Here is a 19,803-nt window from a genome sequence, read left to right on the forward strand (position 1 = left end):
AGCACTGGGGTGGATGGCACTGGGGGCAGGTAGCACTGGGGTGGATGGCACTGGGGCGGATGGCACTGCTGGGGGAGGATGGCACTGCTGGGGGAGGATGGCACTTTTTTTTTTTTACTTTTTTTTTTTTTACTCGAGGCAGAACGGCTGCCGCTGCAGCCGTTCATCTCTCCCCTCTCACACTGTCTGTGTGAGGAGGGAGAGCGGCGCTGAGAGATGATCTCATATGTTTACATATGAGATCATCTCCCATTGGACACGCCGATCACGCTGTAAACGGCCGCTGTGATTGGCCGTTTACAGCGATCTGTGTTTGCCTGTCCCCGGGAGACACGGCGAACACAGAACTTCCGCGATGCGCGCCTGCGGCGGCGCGCATTGCGGAAGTAAACATCAGGACGTCCAGGGACAGCCACCCGGACGAACGCGCCTGCTCTACGGCCGTCATTCGGCTATAGGGCGGGCGCGAGGTGGTTAAACAGACTTTTTCCCCAGCGCCAAGGGCATCCTCCTCTAGGCAGGGGCGACGGCCTTTGCCGTCGGACCCCACGGGAAGATCTTAGGGTCAGACCCAGGCAAAGAGGAGGACCTGGGGCCGCAAGTCTGCAAAGCGGAATACCAATGCCTCATCATGAAGAGGCACCGCCCCTCACCAAGGTGGGGGGAAGACTTCTGAAGTTCTCAGAAGTCTGGCAGAGGGAAATTCAGGACAGATGGACCCTCTCCACTGTATCTCTAGGATACAAGCTAGAATTTTGAGAGTTTCCACCGGCCCGTTTTCTCAGATCAAACGTTCCGAGGGATCCAGCCAAAAAGCAATCCCTGGGGGCCTGGCTTAGCAATGGCCGAGTGAGGACGTGTTTTGTGAGAGCTCCGGTCCTCCCTACCTTATCCAGCTACATCAGACAGCTACTGCGGACGATTCGTGCGGTATGTGCCCCACCAAACGACACAGGACCAGATCGCCTACTGGCGGCACCCGCTTGAGAGCCCCGCAACGGTCTATCCAATGCTACTTGCAGGACCCGAACAGTACCCCGCCCGGCGCCATTGCTGTGACACCACGTGCGTCCTGCACCGCTGAGAGATCCTTACCAGACAAGCCGGTCTCCCCTACCCTATCCACGGCCGCGGATCCTGCACTGGAACCGAGTCCCCTGATCGCCTCCATGGCCAGCCTTCCGCAACACTTGCCCCTCCGGCCCGATGACCTGCAGAGGATATTGCAGGCTTTACCAACCAAAGCAGACTTTTAGGCCCTCCCCTCCAAATCGGACATCGAATCCCTTATACTGTGGGTGGAGGAGGCCCATGCTCGCGACATTCAGGAGGTGAGGGGGGACATCCAGGCTTTGTCGGTCAGGGTGGAATCGGGAGAGGCGGCGCTGCAATCCCTCACGCAGCGGATGATGGAGCTGGAGCAAGCGCGGAATATGCAGAGGGCCTCGACAATAGACCTGCAGCTACACACAGAAGATTTGAAAGACCGCAGCCGCTGCAATAACTTGCGGCTGCGGGGGGTTACCAGAAGCCATGGGAGCAGAAGACCTGGCGGCGACAGTAGTGGCGATCTTCCACAAGATCCTGGATACTACCCCTGCACCGCCGGTGGAGCTGGATCGAGTACATAGAACCCTGGGACCCAAGCCAACAGACCCGGAGAGACCCAGAGACGTGCTTTGCAGGCTCCACAGGTACTCCCAGAAGGAGTTAATTCTCAGGAAGGCTTGGGAACATGGAGATGTGAGCTTTGATGGAGCGTCTGTCAAGGTGCTACCGGACCTCTCCAGAGCTATGCTTCAGAGGAGGGCATTGTTGAGACCTGCCTTGGAATTAGCCAGATGACGGGGGTGCAGGTACCGTTGGGGCTACCCCCTGACGGTCACGTTCAGGAGGGACAATGGCTCTTTTACTCTGCGTTCCCCAGAGGACTTGCCAGCATTTTTTACCTTTTTAGGGGTTGATCCTGAACCCGTCCCTAATTGGCTGGATCCCATTCCACACCGCGTGTACCGCCAAAGTTCCGCACCTCATCGTGGCCATCTTCCCCAGCGCCCGTACCGGGCAAGGAGGCAATCACGGACAATGTCGGCGAAGGGGCCACGTGAGTTGTAACTGCCTACTGCCACGTCTATCCTGGTTCTAGAGCTGGACATATTGGTACCGATGCCTCCCTGTGTCCCACTCCCTTTTTTCTCTTTTTTTGCCCCCCCCCCATTTTGTAGTACTGTTCTTTACTATTTTTATTATTTTTATTTGTATTTTTTCTCCACGCCACCCCATGGTTTTTATAGTGGGAATGGGTTGCTTCCTCCCACACCCTTGCTCTCCCGGATCTCGCCTCTACACACTACCTGCCTTGTAAGATTCCCACCAGATTACTTGACCCTTTGAGAAACTCCCACTCATGACGTTCCTCGGGGGCTGGGGCTCGCGGGGGGCTTGCCAGACCGCAGCCGCTTGCGCTATCTTTGATGGACTTCCCTGGGTTCTTAGAATGGAGGACCTGCCGGGCTGCTGGACGCCCCCCCCCCTCCCTGGGGTGGAGACCTTCCCATTGAGGGGGGAGGACTCTTCTGCCTACTTGGTTCAGATGGGATTGCATGGAACCCCGTATGTGACTGGAGAGGGACTTGGCATGACATCTGTTCCCATGACAACACTTTAACATGTTCTGGAGTTGCCTCCACGCATGTTGCTGGACTGGAGGATGAGGACTGACACCTACTGGGGTGAGAGAGGTATTTCTCTCAGGGGAAGCCTTATGTGAGCAAGATGAAAGAGATTTGGGGGGGTGCTGTCTAAAACTCCCACCTTCTGGAGGACCCCCTATGATAAGCCAGGTGTGACTGACGCAAAAGAAATGGGGTCGGGGCATGTTCAAGCTGGGTTGGGGGGTGGCCCCTGCCGTGGAGCTAGCAGTTTCCCCTTGGGGGGGGGATGGGGGTGGGGAGATGGATATCCGACCCATTTCCAAATTCTGGGAGCATTTTAAAGGTATCGTGGTCATGCCAGTTCTTTTAGAAATATCCGGCCCAGTGTTTGCAAACCCTGTTGGTACTCATACTATTGTTTGTTATATGTTAAGACCTTGTACTTGTTATATGTAGTGCATTTATGGTATTGTAGCTGTCATTACAGTCCATTTGTCATAACTTGTTAAAGTCTGGATGAGGGGGAGGGATGTTAGCCTCCCCGCTGGTCATTCCTTTCCCCAACCCCACATAAGACTGCGCTCAATTACCGGTCTTACACTGGTGAGCGCATTAGCACTATTGTGCTGTCAATTTAGAACCGCGCTGTTCTCCCTATGAGAATAAGCTAATTACTGTTTCTCCTCTCCCTCCATTATCAGTCTATTCTTCTGCTTACCTTTCTTCATCTCCCTCCTCGTTTTACCTGTAACCCCCCCCACCCCCCACCCCACTCCCAGCTCCTACCCCCTAGTCTTTCCCGGGGACCATGGAGGCAGTGAACATTCTTTCCCTAAATGCGAGGGGTTTAAATATCCCTGAAAAGAGACGCATGCTTCTGCAGGATTTGCGTCGGCTCAAGGTGGACATGGCTTTGATCCAAGAGACCCACTTCAAAGGAGGGAACCTGCCCCTTTTACGGAACAATGTATACCCGACTGTGTATCACTCCACCAATGGGACTACTAAGTCCAGGGGAGTCTCCATTCTAATAGCCTGACATGTCCCCTGGAAATGGTCAGAAGCAAAAATGGATCAGGAGGGCAGATTCCTGTTCCTTAAGGGAACAATTGGGGGAGTAGAGGTTACGATTGCAAATATATACGCACCCAACTCCAACCAAGACCACTTCATTTCCAGGTCCCTGACTACTCTACAGACGTTTGTTACAGGCCAATTGATAATAGGAGGTGATTTTAACATCCCGCTGATACCTACAGAAGACACATCCTCAGGGCACTCCTCAATTACTCCTAGTGTCCGGCATCGTATTGCACGTTCCATACACAGAGCACAGCTGATTGATGCGTGGAGGCTACTTCACCCGTCAGAGAGAGATTATACATTCTACTCTGCCCCCCACAGACATTATTCCAGGATTGATTACTTTCATTCCTCATGATCAATTGCATGCCCTTAGAGACTTCTCAATTGGACCAATCACGTGGTCAGACCATGCACCCATTTCAATCTCCTACTCCCTGACTGACAACCCCACAGCAAAGGCAAGGACTTGGAAGTTGAATGAAAGCCTGTTACAGGACAAGGAGGTACTCCAAGACGTGGTCAGGGAACTGGAGCATTATTTTGCTATCAACGATACTCCTGACAGTAGCCCCGGAGTAGTGTGGGAGGCACATAAGGCGGTCATACGAGGGGTGCTGATTAAGCATGGGGCACGCATCAAGAAGCGACGCACTGCACAGTTGACGGCCCTACTTAATGACCTACATCTGGCAGAGGCCAGACATAAACACACCCAGACTCCGGCAGGCGAAACGGAACTCAGGCTTCTTCGGATTAAAATTACCGACTTAATGCAATTCCGAGCTAAGGCATCTTTACAAAAATGTAGACAAATTTCATACGAGTCCGGAAACAAGTGTGGTAGAATCCTAGCCCAAACATTAAAAGACCAGGCGCTCGCGAGTTATGTCCCTCACATTATGACTCAGCACAACCGGAAAGTTACCCTTCCCCGTGAGATAGCGGGGGAGTTTCAGGAATTTTATGGGTCTCTGTATAACTTACAGACTCCCACCCTCTCACACACCCACATTGAGAACTATCGGACTAACTCCCGCATGCCCAAATTACCAGAGGAGGTATGTATGTCTCTAGAAGAACCTATTACCATGCAGGAATTGCAAGCAGCGGTGGGGGCGGCGAAGATTTGGAAGGCCCCGGGCCCGGATGGGTTCACGGCCCAATATTATAAAACGTTGCTACCGTCACTGGGAAACTTCATGCTTAAATTCTTTAACTTGTTGGGAACCACACAGACATTTACACGGGAATCCCTGCTAGCCCACATCACAGTAATCCCTAAGGATGGGAAAGATCCCTCGCAATGCGGTAGTTACAGGCCGATCTCACTGCTCAATGCGGACCTTAAGATATTCACGAAATTACTGGCATTCAGGATACAGGGCCTTCTCCCATCCCTGATCCACCTGGACCAGGTTGGCTTCGTACCCACCAAGGAAGCACGAGATAATACGGTTAAGGTTCTTAACCTTTTACATATAGCCAATAAAACCAAGATCCCCTGTGTCTTTCTGGGTACGGACGCGGAGAAGGCCTTCGACAGGGTGAACTGGAGATTTATGACCTCTGTTTTGAGGCTTGATTTTGATTTTGTGGGTTTTGGCGATAGGTTAATGACTTGGATTGACTCCATTTACTCCAATCCGTCGGGTCTGAGTCAATGGGGTCCTGTCCGAACCCTTTGAGATACAAAACAGAACTTGCCAGGGGTGCCCACTGTCCCCACTCCTTTTCGCCCTGTCGCTGGAACCTTTCTTGCGCATGGTGCGGGCCAATCCGAACATTACGGGAATCCCAGTAGGAGACACGCAATACAAAATTGCTGCATATGCAGACGACATGTTATTTTCATTGACCAACCCAACGATTTCCCTCTCCAATTTATTGCAGGAACTCAGAGACTATGGCAACATCTCAAATATGAAAATTAATTTCCATAAATCAGAGGCGATGGGCATAGGCCTCCCCCCACGCCTTCTTACAACGCTCCATCTGGACTTTAAATTAAAATGGACCAACACAACCCTGAAATATCTGGGAACGTATATCCCCCAACTGTATCCCAAGTCTATGCCCTAAATTTCCCCCCATTATTGTCAACGATACGTACCCTGCTTTCCAAGTGGCACAAGGGAATGCAGTCTTGGCTGGGTAGATGCAACATCGTTAAGATGTGCATCCTCCCTAAATTTCTCTATCTTATGCAGGCTTTGCCAATCCACATCCCTTCTCACTACTTCGCACAGACCAGGGCATTATTATCTGACTTTATTTGGGCCCACAAACGACCTAGACTTAATTACCGCCAGCTGACCCGACCGAAACAACAAGGAGGTTTAGCGGTACCAGACCTCCGTAGATATTATCAGGCCGCCCATCTGACCAGACTGATAGATTGGAACCGACACCAGAGTGCAAAACTGTGGACCCAGTTGGAACAAGCCCAAAGTGGGATAGCACTGAACAGAGCTCCATGGTGCCACTATCGATTACCAAGAAGTGTGAAAAGTCACCCTATTATAGGTGTAACCTCGCGCATATGCGCGTCTCTCTTCCTGAGCGCCAAGCTTATATCGCAGGTTTCCCCGCTCCGCCCGATTCTGGGGACCCCGGAGTTCTCTCCGGGTCTTACAGACCCAGCATTCCATTCACTTAGGAAGTCTGGAATCTTCCAGGCGTCCCATTTCCTTAAGGGGGGCAAATGGCCAACTACTACTGACCTTATGGACCCGGAGGATCCGTATAAATTAGACTTTTGGAAAGCATCCCAACTGAACCATTTTTTGCAATCTCTGACTCCCCCTGGTAACTTCAACCAAAGTTTAACCTCTTATGAAGTTTACTGCTCGGAGGAAGGTGCCATGCCCCATGCCCTGTCTACCACATACCAATTACTGATTACGCCGCCGGACGACCACAGTCTGAGTTGCCTTGGGGCTTGGGAAAGAGACACACAGTGCAGATTTTCGACACGTCAAAAACAAAATATCCTACATTTTACACACAAATCTTCCATCTGCACAAGAACACAGGAGACTAATTTCAAAATTAGAGATGGTACAATACTTCGGCGAAGCTGCACCGGATCTTTCCGACATCGTCAGACAGATGTTGGAGATGTCGGAGGGAAGAGGGGATGATTCTCCACGTCTTTTGGACCTGCCCTCTGTTGGAGCAGTTCTGGAAGACAGTCAGGGAAACGATCTCAAAGTTTACTGACATTCCTATTCCAAATGACCCTGCCTTTTTTCTGCTCCATGCCACGAATATCTCCAAAAGAAGTACAAGACTTCCTTGATCCGGCATCTATTAGACGCCGCCAAAGCGTGCATCCCTCTGGGCTGGAAGACCACGCAACCACCGACAATTGGTATGTGGCTTAAAAAAGTTGAGGAAATCAAAAAAATGGAAGACTTAATCCTCACAAACAGGGGCCAGAATGAGAGATTCACTAAGACATGGTCGGGTTGGAACATATTCATATTTTTAAGGGAAGGTAGGGCCCTTCTGGAGGGGGATACCTTGAGTGGGTGAGGATATCTCCCGGGTGAGAATCTCTAAAAGATCGGACATAATGCTGCTGGTGGGCCGGGTGCTCAGAGGTAGGTGCTCGCTACAGGGGGGTTGCGCTGCCTCCGTGGACCCCATCTCAACCCTACCCCCCTTCCACTACCCTCCTTTTTCCCACCCCCCTCTCTCATCCTCACACCCTTCCTTCCCCATCTTCTTGTCTTTTTTTCTCACCAATTCCTGCTTTATCTTCTAATTTCCCTTCTTTTCTCTTTTAAGGGTTTGGGCTTGGAGAGAATGATGGAGTATCCTCCACGCCCATACTATCCTTTCTCTATAATATTTTTGAAAACCGGGGCGAGATTTATGGTGCAGCTTAGTGTATCAGGAATATTTCTGGTAAAAGACTCTGGCCTTTACGGTACAGAGGAGGGGACACCGTAACGGGAGAGGCTCTCCATTATGGAGCAGCTGAGAGACTTACTTGGACAACGCAGAGATATCAGATGACCCTCTTCCTTTGCGCCGTAGGTTAATGTACCACCTGTGCATGTTGTATATCTCACCTGTTACTGCAATGGTTTATTTCTATTTTTATCTGTCTAATGTAACATTTAAATGTTGTGCTCCATGTTTCTCTGCCCTTTTAATAAAGAACAAAAATTTGAAAAAAAAAGCAATCCCTGTTGCAAGCGTTGGACCGATTATTGGCTCAAGGGGTGATCATGCAGATCCGCAAAGAAGAGCAGGGTTTGGGTTTTTACTCAAAACCTATTTACGGTGCCAAAGCCGAATGGAGATATCAGACCAATTCTAGATCTATGGAATCTGAATCAGTTCCTGAGGATCTGCTCCTTTCGCATGGACTCAATCAAGTCAGTGGTATCTATCCTACAAGGAGGGGAACTTCTGGCATCCATCGACATCAGAGATGCATATCTGCATGCTTCTATATTCCCTCCTCACCAGAAGTTTCTGCGTTTCGAGGTAGAAAAGAAGCATTTTCAGTTTGTAGCCTTGCCCTTCGGCCTTGCTACAGCACCTCGGGTATTCACAAAAGTACTTGCCCCACCTCTAGCCAGGTTAAGGGCACAGGGCATAACTGTCCAGGCTTACTTAGACGCTCTATTGTTAATAGACCGGTCAGTGGCTCACTTAAGACGGGGTGTAGCCGTTTCAAGCAGTTACCTGGAAAATTTGGGTTGGATTCTCAACCTAAAAAAGTCCTCCTTGAAGCCACTAAAGAGGCTTGGGTATCTAGGAATGATCATAGATACAGCCCAGAAGAGGGTGTTCTTGCCTCCAGCAAAGATCAGCTCCATACAGGAGCTAGTGAGGATGATCAGGTCAAGAAAAAATCCTTCAATTTGCCTTTGTATGAGATTGTTAGGGAAGATGGTAGCTTCATTCGAAGCAGTTCCCTATGGACCATGGGCGTCCGCAGCAGGGGGCAAGGGGGGTCAAGTGCCCACCCCCTGGAATCCCCAAGGTGTTGCCACTGCCGCCGCCGCTGCCATGCTGCATTATTTTTTTTTCTGAGTCCGCTCTCTCCTGTGTATCACAGCGCTGGATGGCTGTGTTCGGCGGCCGCTCTGTAACACAGTCCCGCCCCCCCAGACCATCTCGTGTGATAGTAGAGAGAATCAACGCTCCGCCTATCACATGAGCCGGTCTGGGGGGGGGGGGGGGGGGGCGGGACTGTGTTACAGAGCGGCCGCCGAACACAGCCATCCAGCGCTGTGATACACAGGAGTAGATGCCCGTGATCCGTGCTACAGTGCCTGGATAGGAGGATCGAGGGGGGGAGGGGGCTGCAGTGCTCTCCTCCACCACCGCACTCTCCTGCCCCCCCCCCCCTGCTCTTCTCTTCCACCACCGCACTCTCCTGCCCCCCCCCTGCTCTTCTCTTTCACCACTGCACTCTCCTGACCCCCGTGCTCTCTTCCACCACCGCACTCTCCTGCCCCCCCGCTCTTCTCTTCCACCACCGCACTCTCCTGACCCCCCCAGTGCTCCTCTCCTCCACCACCACACTCTCCTGCCCCCCCAGTCCTGCTCTCCTCCACCACCACACTCTCCTGACCCCCCCCCAGTTCTCTCCTCCACCACCGCACTCTCCTGCCCCCCCTGCTCTTCTCTTCCACCACCGCACTCTCCTGACCCCCGTGCTCTCCTCCACCACCACACTCTCCTGACCCCCCCCCCCCAGTGCTCTCTTCCACCACTGCACTCTCCTGCCCCCCCCCCAGTGCGCTCCTCCACCACCGCACTCTCCTGCCCCCCCCCCAGTGCTCCTCTCCTCCACCACCGCACTCTCCTGCCCCCCGTGCTCTCCTCCACCGCACTCTCCTGCCCCCCCGTGCTCTCCTCCACCACCACACTCTCCTGCCCCCCCGTGCTCTCTTCCACCACCGCACTCTCCTGCCCCCCCCGCTCTTCTCTTCCACCACCGCACTCTCCTGACCCCCCCAGTGCTCCTCTCCTCCACCACTGCACTCTCCTGCCCCCCCAGTCCTCCTCTCATCCACCACCGCACTCTCCTGCCCCCCCCCAGTGCTCCTCTCCTCCACCACCGCACTCTCCTGCCCCCCCGTGCTCTCTTCCACCACCGCACTCTCCTGCCCCCCCCAGTGCTCTTCTCTTCCACCACCGCACTCTCCTGCCCCCCCAGTGATCTCCTCCACCACTGCACTCTCCTGCCCCCCCAGTGCTCTCCTCCACCACCGCACTCTCCTGCCCCCCCAGTGCTCTTCTCTTCCACCACCGCACTCTCCTGCCCCCCCAGTGCTCTTCTCTTCCACCACCGCACTCTCCTGCCCCCCCAGTGCTCTTCTCTTCCACCACCGCACTCTCCTGACCCCCCCAGTGCTCTCCTCCACCACTGCACTCTCCTGCCCCGTGCTCTCCTCCACCACCACACTCTCCTGCCCCCCCCCCAGTGCTCTCCTCCACCACCGCACTCTCCTGCCCCCCGTGCTCTCCTCCACCACCACACTCTCCTGCCCCCCCAGTGCTCTCTTCCACCACCGCACTCTCCTGCCCCCCCAGTGCTCTCCTCCACCACCGCACTCTCCTGCCCCCCATGCTCTCTTCCACCACTGTGCTCTCTTCCACCACCGCACTCTCCTGCCCCCCCCAGTGCTCTTCTCTTCCACCACTGCACTCTCCTGCCCCCCCAGTGCTCTCCTCCACCACCGCACTCTCCTTCCCCCCCCAGTGGTCTCCTCTACCACCACACTCTCCTGCCACCCCCTCCAGTGCTCTCCTCCACCACCACACTCTCCTGCCACCCCCTCCAGTGCTCTCCTCCACCACCACACTCTCCTGCCTCCCCCCAGTGCTCTTCTCCACCGCCACGCTCTCCTGCCCCCCCCAGTGGTCTCCATCACCACCACACTCTCCTGCCACCCCCTCCAGTGCTCTCCTCCACCACCACACTCTCCTGCCCCCCCCCCCCCCACAGTGCTCTCCTCCACCACCACCACACTCTCCTGCCCCCCCCAGTTCTCTCCTCCCCTGTTCTTGCTGCTCTCCAGCTCTCCCCATCCTTCTCTAGCCACCATCCCCAGTGCTCTCCGCCCCTGTTCCCCCCAGTGCTCTCCCCCCCCCCCGTGCCCTCCACTCCCCCCAGTGCTCTCCCCTAGTGCTCTCCTCTCTCCCCCTGTTCTTTCCCCTCCAGTGCTCTCCACTCAGTGCTGTCCCCTCCCCCCAATGCTCCCCCCCTGTTCTTTCCCCCCCCCAGTGCTCTTCAGCTCTCTCCATCACTCTCTAGCCCCCACCCCAGTGCTCTCCAGCCCTCCTTACTCCCCACCCCTGTTCTATCTGCCCCCCTGGTGCTCTCCAGCCCCCCCCCCAGTGCTCTCTACCCTCCGTGCTCTCCAGTCCCCCGTCCTTTTTGGCTCCCCCTTAGCACCCTCCACTCCCCACCCCTGTACTCTCCTCTCCCCCTGCATTTTGCGCACACCCATGTGCTCTCCACCCCCCATAGTGCTCTCCAGTCCCCCGTGCTTTCCACCCCTGTTCTTTCTGGCCCCCACTGGTGCTCTCAAGCTCCCCCCCATTGCTCTCCACTCACCCCTGCTCTTTGTTCCCCCCCAGTGCTCTTCACCACCCCACACTCTTAGCCCCCCCAGTGCTCTCAGCCTACCGTGCTCTCTACCCCTGTTCTTGTTGGCCCCCCCAGTGCTCTCAAGTTCCTCCCCAAGCGCTCTCCGCTCCCCACCCCTGTGATCTCCACTCCCCCTCACTCTTTGCCCCCACCCATGTGTTCTCCAACCCCGCCAGTACTCTTTGCTCCCCCTTCTCTCCAACTCTTTGCTCCCCCTTCTCTCCAACTCCCACTCAGTGCTCTCCACTTCACTCCACTTCCCCAGGACCAGAGGGCAGGCAGACTGGGGCCAGAAAATGAGGACGGTTGAAGGTGCAGGTGGCCAGGGACCACTCCATCTCACAGCAGACAGATCCTCTGGAAGGAGCACCGTCCCCATCCAAAACGAGAACAGACCCTGCCTGCTGCTGGCCGTCATGGATATCCTGCTGGCATGCAAGGTACTGTACCGAGCATAAACAACACACCTTCCCACAGACAGGGACTGCAGACTGGGACATGGGGCACAGGAGGGGCTGCAATGATGTGCACAGTGAGACTGCATTCACGGCACAGTAAAGCTGCATTTTATAGACACGGTGAGGCTGCATTTGATGGACACAGTGAGGCTGCATTTGGTGGGCACAGTGAGGCTGCATTTGATGGGCACAGTGAGGCTGCATTTGATGGGCACAGTGAGGCTGCATTTGGTGGGCACAGTGAGGCTGAATTTGATGGGCACTGGTGAGGCTGCATTGAGCTCTTGCATCAAGTCTGCAGTCTCTGTCCATCTCCTGTAGCATGTCTGAAGTCTCTGAGGGAGTCTGGAGAGGAGTCAAAAGTGGGAGCACCGCTGGGATGGGGGTCATGGGAGAAGTCAGATTTGTGTGGACTGTGGATAGGAGACTATAGGATAAGACCTCCAAGCTGGAGCCGACTGACTGAGCCCTGCACAGTGCACCTGAGAGGAGGTCAGTGAAAGCACCGCCAGGCCAGTCTGGGGTCACTGATGTAAGGGGGGAGTGAATACAATAATGTAAGGGGCACTGATATAAAGGGTTTCCTCCTTATATTAGTAACCCACCCCCCTTACCTTAGAGTATTCTTTCTGCAGAAGGTGGTTCCCCCCCCCCCCCCCCACGTTCAGAGTTTCTAGGGTCCCCCTTGATGATTGATCACTTACCACTATTAACTGGAATTTGAATGAATATATATATATATATATATATATAAAGCCCTATGTGATTTCATATCTATATCTAATACTCTCTTCATCAAATGTGCTTTAAAATGCATGGTTTTTCCCTTTCATGAACAAGAAAATAATGACGTTATGCTGTTGGGCTGGTATAATAATTCTGTTGGGCTGGTATAATAATGCTGTGAGGCTGGTATGAAATTTTTTCCAGGGCTGGTTTTTGAAAGCATGGGCGTCCGCAAGGTTACTCAGGTGGCTGCGTACCATGCCCATATAGCCTAGAGAATGTACATCTTTTTACATTGCAATACATCTGTTGTGGCCATATTTTTATCTTGATGAAAACAGCTATACAGTGACAGTATGAGATCAAAATATGGCCACAACAGATGTATTGCAATGTAAAAAGATGTACATTCTCTAGGCTATATGGGCATGGAACACAGCCGCCAGAGTCACTTCCAATACAAAGTGAAGATGAATTATCTGTTATATAACACATATGTATTACCAGTGTAAAGATTTTCATGAGATTGTCGAAAAGGGGCGGAGCATGAGTGGCCTTGAAATGATGCCCCCCCTTGGAAAAAGTTCTGCGGACGCCCATGTCTGTGTCCTATGATGTACTCCAAGAAAAGGATTTTACAGGTAAGCTGTTTTAAAAATCCTATTTTTCCAAGTCCCTGGAGAGTCACCACACAGATGTCTGTCGTGTACTTCAGAAACTAAGAGAGAACAATCTCTATTGTAAACTGGAGAAGTGCGAGTTCCATCGTGAACAGGTTACATTCCTGGGCTATGCCATTTCCACTACTGGTTTTTCGATGGACACAGAGAAACTGCCGGCAGTCCTACAGTGGCCTTCGACCCGTGGGTTTACGTCCTCTGCAGCGTTTCCTGGGCTTTGCCAACTACTATCAGAAGTTTATTTGTAATTTCTCGTCTCTGGTCAAGCCTCTGACTGATATGACCAGAAAGGACGGTAACCCACAGAGTTTCCGGAGTCCATAAAAGCCTTTGAAACTCTCAAGGCTGCCTTTGTTTCTGCTCCTGTGTTGGCACATCCTGATCTTATGTTGCCTTTTATCCTAGAAGTTGATGCTTCTGAGACTGGAGTTGGCGCCCTTCTGTCTCAACGTCCTAACTCTGAGAGCGCTATGCATCTGTGTGGCTACTTTTCCAAGAAATTGTCACCTGCTGAATGCAATTATGAGATTGGGGACAGAGAGTTGTTGGCGATCATTTTAGTCCTGAAAGAATGGAGACATCTCCTTGAAGGTACCACTGTGCCCATTCTTATTCTTACTGGCCATAAGAATCTTACATTCTTGCCTGAGGCTAAGCGACTCTCCCCCAGAAGGGTGAGATGGGCTCTTTTCTTGTCGAGCTTTAATTACATTGTCTCATTCTTACCCGGTACAAAGAATGTAAGGGCTGATGCCTTGTCACGACAATTTTCCTCCACTTCCAAGTTGGAGTCGGTTCCGATTCCTATGATTCCTCCTGATCGTATCTTGGCTACGGTTCGCACCAGTCTTACTTCTCCTTTGGGTGACAAAATTCTTGCTGCTCTGGTCCATGTTCCTCCTGATAAACCTTGTGACCGCTGCTTTGTCCCAGAGAGTCTCCGTACTGCAGTGCTCCAGACTTACCATTCTCCCAAGGCAGCTGGCCATCCTGGGAAGAATCAACTCATTTGGGCCATCTCCCAACAATTCTGGTGGCCTAGTCTACGGGCTGATGTTACTGCCTTTGTAGCTGCCTGTCCCATGTGTGCTCAGAGTAAGACTCCACGACACCTTCCAGTGGGCCTTCTACAACCTATACCCAATGGAGAGAGGCCCTGGACTCACCTGTCTATGGATTTCATTGTGGAATTGCCCAACTCCCAAGGCAACACTGTTATCCTTATGGTGGTTGACCGGTTCTCTAAGATGCGTCACTGTATTCCTCTTAAGAAGTTGCCCACCTCTAAGGAACTGGCTTCCATATTTGCTCGGGAGATCTTTCGCTTACATGGGCTACCCAAGGTGATTGTCTCGGATAGGGGCAGTCAGTTTGTCTCCCGGTTCTGGCGAGCCTTTTGTGCACAGTTGGGAATCCAGCTTGCGCTCTCTTCTGTGTGTCACCCGCAGTCTAATGGGGCTGCAGAACGAGCCAATCAGTCCTTGGAGCAATTCGTACGTTGCTATATTTCTGACCATCATAACAACTGGTCTGACCTATTACCTTAGGCTGAGTTTGCTCACAACAGTGCCTTGAATTCTGCCTCCCAATTGTCTCCATTTATGGCGAATTATGGTTTCCAACCTTCCATGTTGCCTGACCCATTTGTTCCGCAGAGTATTCCTGCGTTAGAGGAGCATCTCCGTGGTCTTCGTTCCACTTGGGTACAAGTTCAGGAGGCTTTGCGTCATGCTAATGATAGGTTAAGACTCCATGCTGACCGCAGACGCCTGCCTGTGCCTTCCTACCAGATTGGGGACAGGGTCTGGCTGTCATCTCGCAACCTCCGGCTTCGTGTTCCCTCCCTGAAGTTTGCACCTCCGTTTATTGGACCTTTCCGTATCCTTCGCAGGATTAATCCAGTAGCTTACGCGTTGGACCTTCCTCCTAGCATGCGCATCTCTAATGTGTTTCATGTCTCATGTCTCCTATTCAGGTTGAGAATCATGAGGAGTATGAGGTACAATCCATTGTTGACTCTCGTAGGTTCCGTGGGCGCATACAGTACCTGGTGCATTGGAAGGGGTGTGGTCCAGAGGAACGCTCCTGGGTTTCATCCTCTGACGTACATGCCCCTGTCCTCCTCCGCGAGTTCCATAGACGGTCTCCCCTCAAGCCTGGTGGCCCTCTGAGGGAGAGGGGTCATGGGGGGGGGGGGTACTGTCAGGACTGGCTTAGCCCTTCCTCCTCTGGGCTGGCCGCTCAGCTGTCTGCTAATTGCCAGCTCTCTTCTCTTTCCACAGTTACCAGCTGTTCCCGATGATACTTGTCTGACCTGCCTATTTAAAGCCTTCTAGCTCACACTTTCCTTTGCCTTCGCGTTGGTCACATCACAAGGAACCATCTCCTGCTGTTTGTTTCAAGACTGGCTTGCTGACATCCCTCCTGGCTTCTTATCCTGCTTGCAGTTGCTCTCCTTGGATCCCTGACTTCTGGACTGGCTGATTACCCGATCTGGTTTATGAACTTTGGACTGGCTGACTACCCGATCTGGCTACTGCACTCTGGCTATGCTTGACTACGCTTTTTTCTATTTACCTTTTTATTTTTATTAATGAACAAGTGTGATTTGATTGTACTTCTGTCTCAGTCTGTTTCATGGCACCTGACATTACCCTTCCATGTGCGCCTTTGCTGCAAAGCCTAGTATTAGGTTATAGTGGTTGCAAGTTGTATTTTTGGGTATGATGTGGCCCTCTTAGCCTCCAGGTTCAACCGCAAACTGGACAGGTAGTAGCGTTGCTAGGTGGGGGCGGGAGGTGCGGGCCGCACCTGGGTGACACCCGTGGATTTTATTTTTATTAATAAACAAGTGTGATTTGATTGTACTTCTGTCTCTGTTTCATGGTTCCTGTCACTCCCGTAGTGCTCTCCAGACCCCCCCAGTGCCCTTTGGCTCCTCCAGTGCTCTCCACCCCCCACGCTGTCTGATCCCCAGTGCTCTCCAGCCCCCCTCCTCTAGTGCTCTCTGGCCCCATAGCCCTCTTCTATCTTCTAGTATGTCTGCAGTCTCTGACCATCTCCTGTACCATGTCCTCAGTCTCTGACCATCTCCTGTATCATGTCTGAATTGTGAAAATGGATGAGGATGGACCTGTTTGAAGAATGCATATGCCTCACAACAGATTGCATTAAACCAAAAAATTGGATTTTTATATACAGCTTACCTGTAAAATCCTTTTCTTGAGAGTACATCACGGGACACAGGAGCTTCATTACATAGTGGGTTATATAGGCACCTCTGGTGATTGGACACTGGTTAACCCCTGGTTAACCCCAATTAAGGAGAATTCCTCCCCTATATAACCCCTCCCATATGGGAGGCACCTCAGTTTTGTAGCAAAGCAATAAGAAACCACGTAAAACCCAAGAGGGGCGGGAGCCCTGTGTCCCGTGATGTACTCTCAAGAAAAGGATTTTACAGGTAAGCTGTATATAAAAATCCTATTTTCTTGCTCATACATCACGGGACACAGGAGCTTCATTACATAGTGGGATGTCCCAAAGCAATGCTCAGATTGAGGGGAGGGATACACAGATCATAATTATAGACCGCCAGGGACCGGAGGACCTAAACTGCAGCCTTCAGTACACTGCGCCCGAAGGCGATATCCTCTTGCCCTCTGACATCCACCTGATAGAATCTGGTGAATGTGTGGACTGATGACCAAGTTGCAGCCTTACAGATCTGAGCCAGGGAGGCCTGGTGATGCACTGCCCAAGAAGCACTTACAGCCCTAGTAGAGTGCGCTTTCACTTGAAAAGGAGGAATCTTCCCCTTTACACTATAGGCCTGAGAAATAACCTGTCTAATCCACCTTGAGAGAGTGGATTTTGACGCCACCTGGCCCTTCCTAGGGCCTTCCGGCAAAATAAACAAGCAATCAGTTTTCCTTATCTGAGCAGTTGCCCGAAGATATATACTGATTGCTCTAACCACATCTAAAGTGTGCAAAGATTCTTCTTCTGCGACTGTGGGTCCGGAAAAAAGAATGGTAGGATTACGTCTTGATTCAAATGGAATCCCGAAACCACCTTGGGTAGAAAGGACCTGTTGGGATACATGACCACCCGGTCCTTATGAATAATTAGATACGGCTCCTTGCTGGAAAGAGCTGCTAGCTCTGATACTCTTCTAGCCGTAGATATGGCTACCAAGAAGACCAATTTTTTAGTCAGGAGAACTAATGAAGCCAGATGCAAAGGTTCAAATGGTTGCCCCTGCAAAGCCGAGAGAACCAAATTCAGATCCCATGGGCATACCGGAGGTTTGACTGGCGGTCTCATCCGCATGGCCCCCCGGATGAAAGCCCGCACCAGGGAATGCAATGCAAGTGGCTTCTGAAAAAATACTGACAGGGCCGAAATCTGCACCTTGATAGTGCTTATGGCCAAATTCATTTCTAGGCCTGACTGGAGAAAGGCCAAGATCCTGCTAATGACATACTTTCTAGGATGCCATTTCCTGAGTTCACACCAGGAAACATATGCCCTCCAGATTTTGTAATAAATAAGCCTGGAGGCCAGCTTTCTGGCATTGACCAAAGTAGAAAGGACTGGCCCCGAAAGGGCACGGTCTCTCAGAATGTGGGTCTCAGCAGCCAAGCCGTCAAATTCAGACTCCGTAAAGCAGGATGGTAACTTGGACCCTGTGAGAGCAGATCTGGCCGGAGAGGGAGGATCCATGGCCTGCCTACTGCCAACTTCATGATCTCTGCGTACCACGGTCGCCTGGGCCAAGCCGGGGCCACCAAAACGACCGATTTTGTCTCCCTCTTGACTCTTCCCAGGAACCGAGACAGAAGCGGGCTCGGGGAGAAGGCATAGATCAGATTGTACTGATCCCAGGGAAGTGTATCTCTTGTCCTTGACACAAAATTGTCCAGTTTGCTGTTGAACCTGGATGCAAACAGATCTACGTCTGGAGTACCCCACCTGTGACATATGTTCCGAAACACATCGGGGTGCAGAGCCCATTCTCCTGGGCACAACTGCTGGCGGGTCAGAAAATCTGCCTGCCAATTTTCCACTCCTGGAATGAAGACTGCAGAAAGACACGGAACATGCTTTTCTGCCCAGACAAGTATGCGATTCACCTCTTTTTGGGCCACCAGACTCCTGGTACCGCCCTGGTGATTGATATAGGCCACTGCTGTGGCGTTGTCGGACTGAACTCGAACAGGGAGACCTTGCAGTCTGTAAGACCACTTTATGAGAGCCATGACATTTATGGGCAATAGCTTCTCGATCGCAGACCATTTCCCCTGCGAGCACGTCTCCTCCAACACTGCTCCCCAGCCTGTCAGGCTGGCATCTGTCGTGATAATCTTCCATGGAAGAGGAAGAAAAGTTTTGCCCTTCAGCAAATTCTTGGTTTGTAACCACCAGATGAGACTCCTGCGTGTCCCTGGGGATAGGAAGATCCAAGGATTGGGGCTTCCTGTTCCAAGCCGCAAGGATGCATCTTTGCAGAGGCCTTGAGTGGAACTGGGCGAATGGGACGGCCTCGAAGGAGGCGACCATTTTCCCTAACAGTCTCATGCACAACCGATGGGGGAAGATCTTCTGCCCAGAATTAGGCGCAGGAGACATAGTCCTAAGCTACAAAGCAGAGGTACTAGTACAAGTGCAATCACTGTTATGCTTAAAGTCTCACAATAAATATATATGCTTAAACTGCACAACCTGATGCTGAGTAGGTGTCTAAGGTTTGCCTGGATCCAATCCCCTCGGATGCTTACTGCCCACAGCTCCTGTGTCTCTCACTTACAGTCCCCTGAGGCTCTGGGCTTTTTAAATCTGCCGCCTGGCGCCTGCGCAGTACAGCGCCGTGCACACTGACTTGCACGGCTCACAACCACACTCCCCCTCCTCCATTAGGCCGGCAATGCACCCGGCGCGCGTGCATGAAGACCGCGGGATCCAGGGGGGAAAGGAGAACTCCACGGAGTTGCGTGGGACCCCCAGACTACATGGGACCCCTGTTTTACCTTGATGTGGCAGGGACTGCAGTGGAGACGTGAGACAGCTGGAGAACCAGGCTTCACTGAGCGTGTGTACTGAAAGGCATGTAAGTATGCATCAGGCTGCTCTTACTCCCTCTAGTGGTGGAAACCAGGTAAGACATACAACTACTCAATGAAGAAATCCATCATATAATTATATATATATATATATATATATATATATATATATATATATATATATATATATATATATATATAGGATTAACTTCCCTTACCTGTCCTCGCCGCAGGAATTGCTGAAACAGACAAATTCCAGCCTTCACCCATCACGGCGGGCAGTGTTAGCCAACCTGCAGGTTTATCTGGGGCTCTTTCTCGGAAGAGCCTCCTACCTGGACCATGTAAAAGACTCTGCCAGAAACTTTCGTGCGCTCTGAATAAACAGTATACCAAGTCTGGTTTTCCCAGAGCCCAGTCTTCCAATAGGAGAGGACTTACAGGCCAAACCTCGTCTCTTCGGCTGACGAGGCCCGGGTACCATACCATCTTGGGAGTCAAATATCGGCCCAAGGTATG

This window comes from Lithobates pipiens, unplaced genomic scaffold, assembly GCF_037356315.1.
Source record: "Lithobates pipiens isolate NorthernLeopardFrog02 unplaced genomic scaffold, aLitPip1_a1.2 Scaffold_22, whole genome shotgun sequence".
NCBI classification, from domain to species: domain Eukaryota; kingdom Metazoa; phylum Chordata; class Amphibia; order Anura; family Ranidae; genus Lithobates; species Lithobates pipiens.